The sequence below is a fragment of the Ovis aries genome, chromosome 20, assembly GCF_016772045.2.
Source record: "Ovis aries strain OAR_USU_Benz2616 breed Rambouillet chromosome 20, ARS-UI_Ramb_v3.0, whole genome shotgun sequence".
NCBI classification, from domain to species: Eukaryota; Metazoa; Chordata; class Mammalia; order Artiodactyla; family Bovidae; genus Ovis; species Ovis aries.
This window is the reverse complement of record NC_056073.1, coordinates 26129941-26145551: the sequence shown is the minus strand read 5'-3', so window position 1 is coordinate 26145551 and position 15611 is coordinate 26129941. Positions and strand designations below refer to the sequence as shown.

The 15611-nt window shown below is 37.5% G+C and overlaps 1 long non-coding RNA gene across 1 annotated transcript; it reads left to right on the top strand.

Annotated features, from left to right (window-relative positions):
- The first annotated feature begins 27 nt into the window (after nucleotides 1-27).
- On the top strand, nucleotides 28-10790 carry LOC132658308 (uncharacterized). Its single transcript, XR_009597741.1, has 2 exons — nucleotides 28-548; nucleotides 9620-10790. It is a non-coding gene; the product is annotated as an uncharacterized LOC132658308 (long non-coding RNA).
- The last annotated feature ends 4821 nt before the right edge of the window (nucleotides 10791-15611 follow it).

Genomic DNA, 15611 nt, shown 5'->3' with positions numbered 1-15611 from the left:
TAGTCTAGAATATCTGACAATTTTTGGTTGTTTATCATCAGTTATCACAAAATCTAAGCTTATGTGGACCATTATTTTTTAAACATATTTTTTCTGATTAGTACAACTCCTTTTGTTAGTATGAATTGGGTCAATGGTAATTCTATGTGCTTCTTCTATTCATTAAGATAAATTGTAGTCATTGATTCTTTTGCATTTTGCTGTTTCCATTTCCCCACCTAATTTTTATTTTTTAGGATTTCTGTCTTCATCCTATTTGTAATATTAATCCTAATTGATTCTATTTTATTAATTTTGTAATTTCAGAAGAAACATGTGTGTGCTAATTCGTTTCAGTAGTGTCTGACTCTTTGCGACCCTATGAACTGTAGCCCACCAGGCTCCTCTGTCCATGGCATTCTCCAGAATACTGCAGTGGGTTGCCATGCCCTTCTCCAGGGGATCTTCCCAACCAAGCGATGGATGGAGTCCAGTCTCTTCTGTCTCTTCCATTGGTGGATGGGTTCTTTACCACTGGTGTCACCTAGGAAGCCCCAGAAGAAACACAGGTATAGTCTATTCTTTTATTCTCTTTACTTGTTCAGACTCTCAACTAAAGTTTTGATCCTGTGTGTAAGATTTAGATTTATCAATGTGTTAAAAAAATTATCCTTCATTGTATTTCTCTATTTTTAATTCTCAGCTTTGACTCATTTTTATCTCTAGTAAGAATGTTCTTTTTGTCACTGGTAAGTCCGTTGACTTGATTGAATGATAATGTACTTCTGTGTTTACTTTTTTGATTTGGTTTTAGTTTCAATAATTGGCAGAAACAATAAAGTTCTTGATTTCTGTTCCACTGTAAAATAGCAATCACAGAACGTAATAATAGTCCTGTGCATACAGCAACAGATTATTGTCAGTAGAATTATAAGATACTGTACTTACTAAGAGATGGTGAGACTTTTGCTAAAATAAAAGCACAAACAATTATTGTTATTATTTTTAAACTATCAAGTATACAATGTATATCCCTTGTAAATATTCATTGCTAAGTCGCTTCAGTCGTGTCCAACTCTGTGCAACCCCATAGACGGCAGCCCACCAGGCTCCCCCATCCCTGGGGGGGATACTGGAGTGGGTTGCCATTTCCTTCTCCAATGCATGAAAGTGAAAAGTCAAAGTGAAGTCGCTCAGTTGTGTCCGACTCTTAGCGACCCCCTGGACTGCAGCCTACCAGGCTCCTCTGTCCATGGGATTCTCCAGGCAAGAGAACTGGAGTGGGGTGTGCCAACTAGGAAATGTATGCTTGAGAGTCTTCATTAAAGAGGAGCTCATTCCTCTGTGCATCCTTTATATAGTCATGTCCAGCGTGGTGACTACAGTTAATAATGATATATCGTATATTTGAAAGTTGCTAGGAGAGTAGGTCTTAAAAGCTTTCAACACAAGAAACAAATGTAACTGTATGGTGATGGATGTTAACTAGACTTACTGTGTTCATTTCATGATATCTATGAATATTGAATCATTATGCTATACACTTGAAACCAATAGAATGTTGTATGTTAATTTTGTCAGTAAAAAACTATAGGGATAACTTTCAGGCTAGTGTTTAAATTAAAAGACATAACAGTTGAGGAAAAGGAAAACTTACCAATTGGTTCAGCAAATCCTGATTCAGAGAAAAAACATTTGTCAGTTCTAATTATAAAGTCACATGTTATCATATTAACAACAAATTCTATGGTATTTGGATTCTCTTTTAGATTTTAGCTATGGTATTTACTAAGTTATAAATATATTTCTAGAAATTGTGTTCTTTTCTTTTGTTTTATGTCCTTAGTAATGCCCAAATTAGGGACCCACTGCCTTAAAAAACTAAAAATAGAGCTACCACATGACTCAGCAATACCACTCTTGGGACCCAGCAATCCCACTAAAACACACAATCATTTTGAAGACTTGCTATGTACCTTTAAATCTATAGATACTAAATCTAGAAACACATTGAAAATTTTTTTTACTAATAGCATCACTTATTTTCATTTATGCTCATGTAGTACATATAAGAAATACATCATAGTAATTAAAATTGGAATTCTTTGTGACACAAAAAGTAGTAGTGTTAGTAGTAAGTCATTTCTGACTCTTTGCAATTCCATGGGCTGTAGCCCTCTAGGCTCCTCTGTCCATGGAATTCTCCAGGTAAGAATACTGGAGTGGGTTGCTATTCCTTTCTCCAGGGGATCTTCCCAACCCAGGAATAGAACCTGGGTCTCCTGCATTGCAGGCAGATTCTTTACCACCTAAAGCCCCTTTTAGTGACAGTTAAGGCTTAATACTCCTCCAAATGTTTACTGTTTGAATTTTTCTCTTGGGATAATTAATGGTACATGTTCTTCAACCATTTGTCAATAGAGAAACTATTGACCTAAACAGATGTTTTTGGTAGGTCAAACTTGTGCTAGCTGTGGTATCATTTCTACTCTGTTACTTTGAAGAAATTGGATTATACAGCTGATCCTTCTGTTGCGTTCTAAGAGAAGACCCGATGTCTGGAGTTAGAGCTCCTTTATTCTGGTAGTGGGGCTTCTCTGGTGGCGCAGAGGTTAAAGCATCTGCCTGCAATGTGGGAGACCTGGGTTCGATCCCTGGGTCGGGAAGATCCCCTGGAGAAGGAAATGGAGGAGCTTGGTGGGCTACAGTCCATGGATTGCAAAGAGTCGGACACGACTGAGCGACTTCACTTTCACTTTCAGTTATTCTGGTAGAAGGGCAAAGTGAATTATCTTCTTGGAGCCTATTTAGATATTGTTTTCTTGCCCATTGCAATCGGTTTATACCATTTTTGGACCTGTCAAGAAGTCATACCACTTAATCTCGCTTCTTATACTTTTATTAATTTTCCTCATTTCTTTGTTTATACTTATGAACATCACATTGGATGCAGTATCAACAACTGGTAATAGTAGTTCTCATAAAGAGTGTATATCTATAATATATATAGATATATATACACTATACATATATAGTTGATTCTTAATCGTTCACAGCATCATCAATTATTCATCTGTATCACACAGAGAAAGGGTAGAGAAATATTAACATTGAGGTTTTAGACCACTGACACTGATAGCCAATAGCCTATGGATTTTAGGATTTGAAAGGAACTTACTGATGGCTGATACAGGTGCTTTAAAACAGAAAGAAAAATAAAGATATAAGTAATGTGTAGTATATGAAAATATATTAATCAAGAAATTTATGTGTGTGTGTTGAAACAAAACTGTCAATCATGTAATTTTCAGAGGGTACTCCAAAAAGAAAAGTCAAGGGCATTTCAAAGCAGTTGAGATTCTTTGTGTTTCATGAAAGATCATTTTAATGTCTGATTAATCTCAGAAATCTTAGTGTTCTATTTGAAAGGCCTCTGTTGAGAGGTTATTTTTTGTATACTTTACTTTTTTTACCCAGAGCAAAGAACTATTAATATTAAAATCTTTTAGGAAAGCAGTACGATGCAGTAAAGTTTTACCTATCTATTTTTTTTTCATCATTGGACTCTTCTGTATAGATGTCATCAACATTTTGAAAGTATTTTTATTTGTTTTGTGGTATTAACCTTATAATGGATACTTTTAAACTTTTCTGAAAATTGTCAGTAATTTCTAAAGAAGGCTCACTAATGTGAGAGGAACATAGAAAGTGAAATAATAGCATTAGAACTTGCAAAGTTGATTTATGGCCATTAATGGACTTATCTATCAAAATGTCTTCATGCATATGTTTTCCAGATACTAGCCATAGAAAAGTAACTTGCTGGAAATTTTCTCAACAGTTCCAAGCCAAACAAAACCAAAACCTACTATCTTAGGCTTACCTAAAATATTTCTTTTCATTGTTTTAATACTTAGCTTCCAAACCAGTTAATTACTTTTTGGAAGTCCTAGCAGAAACATAGTATAGGTATTATTCTTGTATTCTCCTCTCCTCAATTTTCTATCTTTTTAATTAAACAGTATAATGTGTATAAAATTTAGATACCTCTTCAATTAGTTCCTTCTTCCTCTCCCCTCTTTTAATTCTATGACTAGTTTCCTTCCCTACTTCCATTGCATCATTAAAATATTAATATTTTTCTTTTTGTCCTAGTATGGACATGTAAATTTCTTTAAATAAACAAATCAGTTCTCTTGATATAACAATTTATTTGTCAGTTTATTCTTTATATAAGCCATTGAGGTTCATTCTAACTCTAAATTAACTTTTGATCTGAAAATGAAAAATCTGTTAATAAAATCTTATGTATCCAATAGTGGCCCAGTATATGCTAGTGTTATAAATAAGCTAATAAACTTACCAGTAGGTAGTATAGTTCTGCCTGAAATACAAAACAAGCCAGCATTAGCCCATACATGTAAACACATTTTTTATCATGAATATAGCTTTTATTCAAAATTAAATAAGCAAAAGCAAAAATTTTAAGAAACTTTTTACAAATTACTTACATAAAACAAAGTTAAGAGGGACAGTTATAAGTCTGCAACAAATAATTGCAAAAGTATCTAGGACAGCATGAATACAGACCATATCACAGCATAGTGACCTAACTGTGATATAAATAAGGCATAACTAACATTTGCACCAAGACCAGGATTAAAAAAAAAAAACAACAAAAAGACGTACTTTAAAAGCTTAGTTCTACATTAAGCTTCTTCTCTTCCCTCAGATCCTTAATAGGTTTATACTATGTACTTTGGTTTTAAACAAACACATCATGTCAGACTATAAATTACACAGATGGGCAGTTAATGTGAAAAGCACCCTTCTACCAAAAGTACAAATGAACTGGTACTGAACTGAGTTCTCCGTTTACCTTTATGTATTGCTGCTGCTGCTAAGTCACTTCAGTCGTGTCCAACTCTGTGCGACCCCATAGACGGCAGCCCACCAGGCTCCCCCATCCCTGGGATTCTCCAGGCAAGAACACTGGAGTGGGTTGCCATTTCCTTCTCCAATGCATGAAAGTGAAAAGTGAAAGTGAAGCCGCTCAGTCGTGTCCGACTCTTAGCGACCCCATGGACTGCAGCCTACCAGGCTCCTCCGTCCATGGGATTTTCCAGGCAAGGGTACTGAATTGGGTTGCCATTGCCTTTTCCACCTTTATTTGGTACTGTGCATCTATTCATAAAACACTTAAAACTGAAAATATGCTTTGCAATGTGAAAATATGTTTTACACTTAACCCTAAACCATATTTTCAGTTTTAAGTGTTTTATGAATAGATGCACAGTACCAAATCAGGTTTGCAGTTGTTCCTGAAAACTGGCTCTAGGTTCTGCATCTGATGCCCATTGGCTATTGGGATGCAAATATTTACATAAATAAGAAACTGTGTCTTAGTCAATGATCAAGACAGTTCAGCAAGAGTGGTATTTCCGACAAAGAGTGATATTCAGTACCATAGCTTAAATACTTGTGCAAAGTAAGCATCAGGACAAAGAAATCTGAGGCAAATTCAATTTGCAAAAACTTGTATTGCTACTGTTGTAAATTTGGGCAATAAATGACCCTTGGCAAGTACTGCTCTCTGGCTTTTTATTTTTCTTTTAAAATTTTAAAGCCAGAGAAAATGCACTCATACTACCCCCACATGCAGACACAGACACACACACCCCCACACCACATACATACACACAGTTCTCATTTTGTTCAGAGTATGGTACATAGTTCAACTTCCTCACAGTGTAGAGGTTTAACACACATTCAGTGTGTGTTTTTCTGTGCAAGTTCTTAGTGGCCTAAATCCTGGTTGAAGGTATTCGTTTGCAGAACCACATGACTCAGGAGATTGGAAAAAAAAAAAAAAACACCCCAGAACAATTAGTTTCCTTACATTTCTCAAACCAGCGCTGGATGTGCAAAGGCAGTGGACATCCTGGCTGTCACCCCGGCCAGATTAGGGTAATTTTAGATGAGGATCCGATACATTGTTTTTTTAAATTTTCTTTTCCATTATGGTTTATGATAGGACTATTTTTTTTGTATTGGAGGGTAATTGCTCTACAATGTTGTGTTCATTTCTGCTGTACAACAATGTGAATCAGCTATAAGTATACATATATCCCCTTACTCTTGAGCCTCCCAAAGCTCATTTTAATACTTGAAGCATTTTGCAGATTTTAGTGTTCTTTGTTGGAGAATGTCTGTTGAAACCTCTGTAGAAGTGGGTAAATTCCTTTGGGTGCCATTATATTCCCAAATAGTATAGGCAGAAGATGGAAAAGCTTTTAGAAAAATAGTAGTTTAAGCAATAGAGAAATTTCTCTTAATTAGTCTAGAGGAAAAAAAAATCTAGTTTGAGAAAAAAGAGGAAGGAGAAAGATAAGAACAAAAAAAGTACTGTAATAGCTTACATTTGCCTAAATTCTTTTGATCTCTGTGCCCTGGATGAGAAAGTGAGTGTACAAATCAATTTATCAGCCTCTAGAAAGTTATTCTGAACAGAAGAGTGAAACCTCCAGATGTATTTCTTCATCTGTGAGAGTGCTTTAGAAAGTCTGTTGGTAAGTTCCTATTCAGCATTCACAATCTGTGGGCTTCTGTCTTCCCAGGGGACATGTTACCAAAGCTTCCAACGGTTGTTCGTGGTGCTAGTGGTAAAGAATTCTCCTGCCAATGCAGGAGACAAGAGATATGCGTTCGATCCCTGGGTCAGGAAGATCACCTGGAGGAGGCGTGGCAACCCTCCTCCAGTGTTCTTGCCTGGAGAATCCCATGGACTGGGGAGCTTGGTGGACTACAGTCCATGGGTTGTGAGGAGTTGGACACAACTAAAGCAAACTAGCGTGCTCATGCTCATAGAATATTAGACGTAGGAAAATATAATGCCAGTCATCTTGAAAAGACTGGAGTCCCAAAAAGACAATGGCTATCTTCATTTTAAGACTGTGAATAAGGTATTCTTGATAGAGCGAGTCATTCATTTTTGGCAGTATCTCCAGTACTACACAGAAATATCCTTGTTTACTGTCAATTTGAGTGTCCTTTGATTTCTTGAAGAATACAGAGATTCCTTTAAAACCTTAAAATAGTTTTTTTTACTGCTGAAAAATCTGGTTTGATTTTGCAGAATTTTGATAATCTTTCTTTAGTTCTTGGATTCCCATGCATCTGCATTATCCTTCAGGCCCTTAACTGCTGATAAATATGAAAAAACTAAATGCCATCAGTTATGACAAAGTTCAGGATTAAATCTCCTGGGATTAGTTATAATGACTAAGAGAAATACGAATTTCCAGGCTAACTGATTATACTTAGGAGAGTGATGATACAAAAACGCAGAGAGAATAACAAAAGAGGCAACATTAGTCGTTGGTCAGTGTTGGAACTAAGAGAACTCTAGCCAGTTTCTGCTGCTCAGAAAAGGGAAAGAAAGGGTGCTCACTTCTTTCCCAAATAATGGAAGGCTCAATTTATAATTTATTTATCAACTCCCACAAAGGAGAGGTACAATATCTGCCACTGAAAAGAATTCATCCTTCATTCCCAGGTGGAAAGTATTTTGTTTCTTTTTTATTATATTCTAAGAATAGCTGACGTACCCCAAATTTCCTTTCAAATTCTAAATTCTGGTTTCCTTTAGGCTTCCAGATTCAGTAGTGACTAGGAGGCTGTTGCTCAGCTGGTAGTTTTCATTTCCAGCTATGTTTATATTAATATACCCCCTTTCTTTCTTATCTTCTTATTTGTTGTTAGTAATTTTGAGGACTAACTCATAAATAGAGAAAAACATTATCCTGGTAACTAATAATATAAAACTCAAGATTTACAAGAATGGTGTACAAATACTGAAAAAGGCAGCAACTGAATTAAAGAGTAGAAAGAAAGAAATGACAAGTACAGAAATTAATTTCAAATCAGTTTCTCTCACTTCTTGCATAGTGTCAGAAAGTGAAATAAAAGAGTGGAGTCCACCTACCAAAGTCTCTCATACCTTAAGAGGTGGACACAAGGCTCCTATAGCTGCTGAAACACAAAGGAACCTATTCTTTCTATACATTTCACTACTCATGAATAATTGCACTTGATTGCCCCTTCCCCCACAAAAAAAGGCCACAAATGGAAACTGTCTTCATTCACTCCTCCAATTTATCCAACAAACAGTTCTTAGAATATCCTCTCTGTACTAAGTAACAGGGTTGTGAAGGTAAAAAAGTTGGTTCCTCTCTTCAAATGACTCATAGTCTGCTAATCTAATAGACAAAAATATTTAACTAAATTAATATGATCAAATATTCAAAGGTGCCAGGTAGTATTTATGTGCTAAGGACTCAATGGCAAGAATGTCAGAAAAAGGTTTTTTTTTTTTTTCCATTTAATTTGTTTAAACTAAAAAAATAAAATCAGTTCATCCATTTCTCTCACCTCCCAGCCCCCACCTCTTGTAAGCACCAATCTGTCCTCTGAACCTATGAATTTGGTTTTTTGTTTGTTTCAGATTCTACGTTTAAGACAGATACTATGGTCCTAGTATGATTTATTTCACTAGCATAATGCCCTTAAAGTTCATTCATGTTGTCACAAATGGCAAGATGTCATTCTTTTTTTTGTGGCTGCATAATATTCTATTCTCTATATATGTAGATCCCTCAAATTTATTTAGCCATTCATGATCTCACATGGGGCTTCCCAGGTGGTGCTAGTGGTAAAGGACCTGCCTGCTAATGCAGGAGATTTAGGAGACGGGATTTTGATCCCTGGGTTGGGAAGATCCACTAGAGAAGGACATGGCACCAAATTCCAGTATTCTTGCCTGGAGAATCCCATGGACAGAGGAGCCTGGTGGACTACAGTCCAGTTGCAAAGAGTTGGACACAACTGAAGTGACTTAACACACACAATCTCAGATAACATTCTTATTCACGTGGAATTTACATTGAACTGGAGAGAGACAACAAGAAAATAAATAAATGCAAAGGACAATTTCAAAACGTGATCATTGTTATGGAGAAAGTTAAAGGAGATAGTATAACAGAGTTACTGGGGAGAGTTAATTTGTCTTGCTGGAGAAGGCATGAAGAAGTGACATTTGATCTGAGACCTAAACAAGGAGCTAAGCATACACATATCTAGAGAGAAAGTATTCCAGAGAGAGAGAGAGAGAGAGAGAACAGTTTCAAAGGGCTTGGGGTGGGAATGAACTTGAGGAGTGGGGAAAAATAATAGTGTGATTAGAACCTAGGAAGCAGAGAAGAAAATAAAGAAGAGGTCAGAGAAGTAAGGACCTAGTAAGTCTTGAAAATACATTGGTATTTTACCCTAAGTGAAATGAAGATTCACTAGAAAGTATCAAACAAGGGGGTTACAAGTTCAGATTTTCTTTTGGAGAAGGTCTCTCTGGCAATTGTGTGCATAATGTATGTCTGAGAGGAGCAAGAGCAGAAGCAAGACAGGCTGCCAGGTGTTGAGGTGGTTAATTAGGAGAATACAATAACAATAAGAATACTGAGATTTCCAAAGCTGGATATTTTCATGGGCTTAGGTGTTTATAAATAATTCAAATTGAGAAACAGAAATTGAACTTACTGGTAGTATCTGCTATTGTTTAGTCACTAAGTTGTTTCTGACTCTTTAGTGACGCCATGAACTGCAGCCCACCAGGCTCCTCCATCCATGGAATTTGGAAGGCGAGAAGATTGCAGTGGTTGCCATTTCATTCTCCAGGGAACCTTCCTGCCCTAGCGATTGAACCTGTGTCTCCTGCATTGCGGCAGATTCTTTACTACTAAGCTACCTGGGAAGCCATTTTATAGTTAGATTATATTAGTTCTTTTTTGTTCATGCATGTGATTAAATTTTTACTAAATAGGTTTCTGAGAAAGGAAAGAGAAGATCAAAGAAAATGTGAGATCTTATATTTGAAAAATGAGACTTATTTAAGCTAAAGTTTGGAAAATAACCTTTTAGGTTATTACAGAATATTGAGCAGAGTTCCCGGTTCCATACTGTATGTCTTTGTTGGTTATCTATTTTAAATATAGCAGTGGGTATTTGCAATCCTAAACACCTGATCTGTTCTTCCCCCTAGGTCATTAAAAGACCCAAGAGTGGGATTGCCGGGTCATGTGGTAGCTCTATTTTTAGTTTTTTAAAGTGGTGGTCCCCAGCCTTTTTGTCACTGGGAACTGGTTTCATGGAAGACAATTTTGCCATAGACCAGTGGTGGGATGGTTTTGGGATGATTCAAGCACATTACATTTATTGTGCACTTTATTGTTATTACATTGTGATATATAATTAAATAATTGTACAGCTGACCATAATGCAGAATCAGTGGGACTTGTGAGCTTCTTTTTTTGGGCTCAGAAGTAACACAGGTTCTGGGGAGTGGCTGTAAATATACCTCCTGCTGTGTGGCCCCATTCCTAACAGGCCATGGACTGGTACTAGTTCGTGACCTCGGGGTTGGGGACCCCTGTTTTAGGGAATCTCCATACTGTTCTTCATAGTAGCTGTATCAGTTCTCACCAACAGTGCCAGAGGGTTCTCTCTTTTCCACACCCTGTCCAGCATTTATTATTTGGTGATGGCCATTCTGTCTGGTGTGAAGTGGTCCCTCACTGTAGTTTTGATTTGCATTTCTCTAGTAATTAGTGATATTGAGTATCTTTTTATGTGTCTCTTGGCCATCTGTATGTCTTCTTTGGAGGAATGTCTATTTTGATTTTCTTCCAGTCTTTTGATTGGGTTGTTTGTTTTTTTTGGGTATTGAGCCACATGAGCTGTTAATAAATTTTGGAAATTAACCCCTTGTTGGTTGCTTCTTTTGCAAATATTTTCTCCTATTCTGTGGGTTGTCTTTTCATTTTGTTTATAGTTTCCTTTGCTGTGTAATAGCTTTTGAATTTAATTAGGTCCCATTTGTTTGTTTTTATTTTCCATTACTTTAGTAGATGAGTCAAAAAAGTTATTGCTGCAATTTATGTCAAAGAGTGTTCTGCTTATGTTTTCCTCCTCCTAATTCTAAATGGTAAAAGAATTAGTTAATTAATGAAATACTTACCTGGGGTTGCTGAATATCTTCCTAAAATGAAACATAAGCAAGTGAGTGTGGCATGGTTTGCTAAAATGCTTGATAAAAACATTGTTTAAGCTTAAATTATCTTGAAGCATTAAATAATATTGGGTCATTTTTATAGACAAATGATCATGTGCCAAGCACTTGTATAAGAGTTTTATGTATTATATCATTTAATCCTCAACAACAAATAAGGATTCTGAGCGCAGAGGTTACCAAGGGTCACACAGCTAATAATTAGGGGAGATAAGACCTGCCCAAAGCAACCAGGATCTACCGTTGCCTTGAAAAAATGGTGTTTTGGTCAATTTGGGACCATTATCTCAGGATTGGTCTGAATCTGCTGGCCTTTTATGAGTAATATCATACTCTCATTCTCTCTTTTTTAATGGTAGTCCTGGAACTGGAATCCAGGTTTGCTCTACTCTAGTCTTTATGTAATTCAGGCTGTTCACAAATTTTTTAGAAGAAACAGCCTACTTGTATTTGTTCTGTAGATATGTACTGAGCATCTGTATGTTCCAGACACAATACTAGGTGCCGGCAACAGAATTCAAGATGGAACACTGAGCTGACTCTTGAAGAATTGAGGAGTCTACCAGGGGAATTAGCTATCTTAATAAATTATTGCATCAGGGTAGTGAGTACTCTAATAGAAGTGCAAACATGGTACTTTAAGAACAGAGAAAGAAGTACCACTCTTATTCCCTTTTCTTTCAGCCCTTTTAAGGAGCTGACCCATATTGGGAATTTTGAGCTCTCCCCTTATGTGTGTTTTAGCATGTCTGAATTTTTGTGACTGACCCCAAGGACTATAGCCTGCCAGGCTCTTCTATGGGATTTCCCAGGATAGAATACTGGAGCGGGTTTCCATTTCCTTCTCCAGGGGATATTCCTGACCCAGGGATTGAATCTGTGTCTCCTGCAATGGCAGGTGGATTCTTTACCACTGAGCCACTTGGTCTGATTCTAAAGGAAAAATGTTTCTTTAATAGCAGTTAGATAAGGGATGGAGTATGGTACAATGAAGGGCACTGGTAGATGCTTTAAAGAAAAAAGTGAAAGATTAAAGCAATATAAAAGTTATGGAATAAATTGTACAAGAATATCTTCATGAGGTTTAAGTTGGGAAAGAATTCAAACCTCCATAAGCCAAATCATATTGTGAAAAGCTGAGTTATTTGATTACATCAAAATCTATAGGAAAACCACTAGACCACTCAGGTATGACCTAAATCAAATCCCTTATGATTATACAGTGGAAGCAAGAAATAGATTTAAGAGACTAGATCTGATAGAGTGCCTGATGAACTATGGATGGAGGTTCATGATATGGTACAGGAGACAGGGATAAAGACCATCCCCAAGAAAAAGAAATGCAAAAAAAGCAAAATGGCTGTCTGAGGAGGCCTTACAAATAGCTGTGAAAAGAAGAGAAGTGAAAAGCAAAGGAGAAAAGGAAAGATATAAGCATCTGAATGCAGAGTACCAAAGAATAGCAAGGAGAGATAAGAAAGCCTTCCTCAGTGATCAGTGCAAAGAAATAGAGGAAAACAACAGAATAGGAAAGACTAGAGATCTCTTCAAGAAAATTAGAGATACCAAGGGAACATTTCATGCAAAGATGGGCTCGATAAAGGACAGCAATGATATGGACCTAACGGAAGCAAAAGATATTAAGAAGAGGTGGCAAGAATACACACAAGAACTGTACAGAAAAGATCTTCATGACCCAGATAATCATGATGGTGTGATCACTCACCTAGAGCCAGATATCCTGGAATGTAAAGTCAAGTGGGCCTTAGGAAGCATCACTATGAACAAAGCTAGTGGAGGTGATGGAATTCCAGTTGAGCTGTTTCAAATCCTAAAAGATGATGCTGTGAAAGTGCTGCATTCAATATGCCAACAAATTTGGAAAACTCAGCAGTGGCCACAGGACTGGAAAAGGTCAGTTTTCATTCCAATCCCAAAGAAAGGCAATGCCAAAGAATGCTCTAACTGCCGCACAATTACACTCATCTTACATGCTAGCAAAGTAATGCTCAAAATTTTCCAAGCCAGGCTTCAACAGTACGTCAATCGTGAACTTCCAGATGTTCAAGCTGGATTTAGAAAAGGCAGAGGAACCAGAGATCAAATTGCCAACATCTGCTGGATCATCGGAAAAGCAAGAGAGTTCCAGAAAAACATCTATTTCTGCTTTATTGACTATGCCAAAGCTTTAGACTGTGTGGATCACAACAAACTGTGGAAAATTCTGAAAGAAATGGGAATACAGACCACCTGACCTGCCACTTGAGAAATCTGTATGCAGGTCAGGAAGCAACAGTTAGAACTGGACATGGAACAACAGACGGATTCCAAATAGGAAAAGGAGTATGTCAAGGCTGTATATTGTTACTCTGCTTATTTAACTATATGCAGAGTACATCATGCGAAATGCCAGGCTGGATGAAGCACAAGCTGGAATCAAGATTGCCGGGAGAAATATCAATAACCTCAGATATGCAGGTGACACCACTCTTATGGCAGAAGGTGAAGAGGAACTAAAAAGCCTCTTGATGAAAGCTAAAGAGGAGAGTGAAAAAGCTGGCTTAAAGCTCAACATTCAGAAAACGAAGATCATGGCATCACTTCATGGGAAATAGATGGGGAAACAGTGGAAACAGTGACAGACTTTATTTTTTTAGGCTCCAAAATCACTGCAGATGGTGATTGCAGCCATGAAATAAAAAGACATTTACTACTTGAAAGAAAAGTTCTGACCAACCTAGACAGCATATTAAAAAGCAGAAGCATTACCTTGCCGACAAAGATCCATCTAGTCAAGGCTATGGTTTTTCCAGTGGTCATGTATGTACATGAGAGTTGAACCTAAAGAAAGCTGAGCACTGAAGAACTGATGCTTTTGAACTGCGGTATTGGAGAAGATTTTTGAGAGTCCCTTGGACTGCAAAGGGATCCAACCAGTCCATCCTAAGGGAAATTAGTCCTGAATATTCATTGGATGGACTGATGCTAAAGCTGCAACTCCAATACTTTGGCCACCTGATACTAAGAACTGACTCATTGGAAAAGACCCTGATGCTGGGAAATATTGAAGGTGGGAGGAGAAGAGGATGACAGAGCAAGAGATGGGTGGATGGCATCACTGACTCAATGGACATAAGTTTGAGTAAACTGTTGGAGTTGGTGATGGACAGAGAAGCCTGGCGTGCTGCAGTCCATGGGGTCACAAAGAGTCAGACATGACTGAGCAACTGAAGTGAACTGAACTGACTAAACTAAGTTATATGACTACATCAAAATTTAGAATTTCTGTTCAAGGAAGCACACTGTAGACAGATTTCAGAGGTAAATGACAGAGCAGGAGAAGATATTTGCAATTCCTAAAACCTGGAATATAGTAATTGAGGTGTGTGAATAGCACCTGAAAACCAGTAAGAAGAAGTAAAAAAATCCAATAGAAAAGTGACAACCAATATGCATTCAAGTTCATGAAAAGGAAACGATGGTTAACAAGGATGTATTGAAGTGCTCAAACCAATGAAGATAATAGTGCAAATTAATGCAACATAGATATACCTTCCTTCCCCTTGAGTGGCAAAATTTGCAAGTGGCATAATTCAAGATGTTGATAGGAGTGGGTTGACTGTCACGGATCACAGGTAGGAATGTAAATTGTACAACAGTTATAGAAATTATCTAGCCTATTCTGTACACCGGAAATCCATTTGCTGAACAAATTTCTCAAGGAATTTGAACTCAAGTCCTCAGAAGATCACATCAGTTCAGTTCAGTTTAGTCACTCAGTCATGTCCGACTCTTTATGACCCCATGAATCGCGTGGACATACTTACATGAGACAAAATAAACTTAAGCCAAAAACAGTGATAAGAGACAAAGTCTTTACATAATAAGGAAAGGGTCACTTCATCAAGAAAACATAACCATTGTAAATATATATGCACCCAACATTGGCTCACCTAAATATATTGTCAGTTATAATATTGAAGGGAGAAAGAGATAGCAATACAATAACAGTTGCTGCTGCTGCTGCTAAGTCGCTTCAGTCGTGTCCGACTCTGTGCGACCCCATAGACGGCAGCCCACCAGGCTCCCCTGTCCCTGGGATTCTCCAGGCAAGAATACTGGAGTGGGTTGCCATAGGAGACTTCAATATCCCACTATCAGCAATAGATAGATCATCCAGAGAGAAAATCATCGGAGAAGTGCTGGAATTGAACTATAAAGCTAGACCAAATGAACTTAACAGACATATATAGAACATTCCATCCAACAGCAACAAAATACACATTCTTCTCAAGTGCAATTGGAACTCTGTCAGGGACAGATCATCAGTACAGTTCAGTTCAGTTGCTCCGTTGTGTCTGACTCTTTGCCATGAATCGCAGCACGCCAGGCCTTCCTGTCCATCACCAACTCACGGAGTTCACCCAAACTTTATGTGCATCGAGTTGGTGATGCCATCCAGCCATCTCATCCTCTGTCGTCCCCTTCTCCTCCTGCCCCCAATCCCTCTCAG